Here is a 1,761-nt window from a genome sequence, read left to right on the forward strand (position 1 = left end):
CCCTCAGGAGGTTCGCACAGACCCATTTCTCCTGCCTGTCCAGGTCACTGTGGACGGATCCCGTCCCTCAGGTGTGTCAGCGGCACCACTCAGCTTGGTGCCGTCTGCGAACCCGCTGAGGGTGCACTCAGTCCCACTGTCTGTGTCACTGATGGAGACATTAACTGTCCCAGTACAGACCCTGAGGGACACCCGTTGTCACCAACCTCTACCTGGAAATCGAGCCACTGACCACCGCCCTCTGGATGTGACCACCCAGCGAGTTCCTCAGCCATCCACAGTCCACCCATCAAATCCAGCCTGGAGAGAAGGATGCTATGGGGAACCAGGAACAGTATGGCTTGATGTTCTCAGACAAGCTTGTCTGAGACACACAAAAGCTCAGCACGGCCTTCAAACATGTCTCCTCCAAGGAGAGGAGAAGGGGGCTCTGGCGTCGAGGAGCTCCCTAACAGACCTTTGTCTAGGTAGACGGCAGAAGACACAGGCAGCAGTTTTGTCTGTGGCGCTGTGTGGCTGAAGGTAGCTGACATGGCCATGGTTTGGGGAAAAGGCAATTTGGGAAGCGGCTGAAGGGTCCAAAGGAGGGCCAGGGAGGTGATCAAAGATGGGGAGAACCTGCCCTACAAGGGAAGATTGAAGGCACTGGGTCTCTTCTCCACGGTGGGACAGCACAGTGTTCCCAGTACTTCAAGGGCATCCACAGAGAGGATGGTGTCTCTCTCTTCATGTGGAGAACACAAGGGCTAGTGGGTGCACTGGGGCAGTTTTCTTCTCTGTTATAAGGAATACATTTTCTGCAGTCAGAACCATCATGCACTGGAACACCCCCCACCACCACCCTGGGAAGTGGTGTTTTCAAGACGTGAGGGGACAGGGTGCTTGATAATCTCATCCGGCCTCCCTTTCCCACCAGAGGTTGGACCAGGTGATCCTTTGAGGTCCCTTCTGGCCTGGGGTCATCTGTGAGACCTTCTGTGATAGAACTATTGAAGTTTCGTGACAGCAGCCCTATAATCTTGGTTGGTTTCAGGCTTTAATTTTTTCCCTACTATCTAATTTTAATCTTCTTTCTAGCAACCAATTCTTCCACCCTAGGTATGTACAAAGAGTAACAGGACCTTTAAAACAGCCTTTTGTCTTTTGTCCAAACCTTTTTGTGTTCTCACACACTGACTGTGTTCGTTCTTACCAAGGTTACAACTGCGAGAGGTCCCAAAGAGTCCCCTCGCAGCCACGGCAGAGCTGCCCTGAGGTCGGTGCCCTGACTCCCAGCTTTCCCTGGGAGGAAATCTGAGCACAGCTGACACCAAGCTGGACTGGGAATCGTTCAAATCCGCTAGCATAAAGATAAAACTTGATCTTCAGAACGTGGCGATTGTGGAAGATATCAGTAAATAAACCGCTTCTGTATGATTCAAAGAGCTTTTAAAAGTTATTTATTTAACATCCCAGAGATTATTGTCCTTATCTGGAAGAAATCTGTGTTCTGAGAAACAGGGGAAACACGATCATAACCAAATTAGCCATCTTGATTTTCAGGGTGATCGAAACAATCTCATCAAAACATCTCCAGTATGACAATAAACCGTCGAATACTAAGGTTTTTAAAACACGATGTAGGGCCCAACCCATGGTTTGTAAAGGAGAATTTGCACTGAGGTCCCAGACTGTCCCCTTGGCACCATTTCCTCCCCGTCGCATCATAGTGGGTTTTCCCTTTCCTTCCAGAAGCTTATGTGTTTAGAAAGAGGGCAGACC

Source organism: Buceros rhinoceros, unplaced genomic scaffold (assembly GCF_000710305.1).
Source record: "Buceros rhinoceros silvestris isolate BGI_N320 unplaced genomic scaffold, ASM71030v1 scaffold5981, whole genome shotgun sequence".
Lineage (NCBI taxonomy): Eukaryota > Metazoa > Chordata > Aves > Bucerotiformes > Bucerotidae > Buceros > Buceros rhinoceros.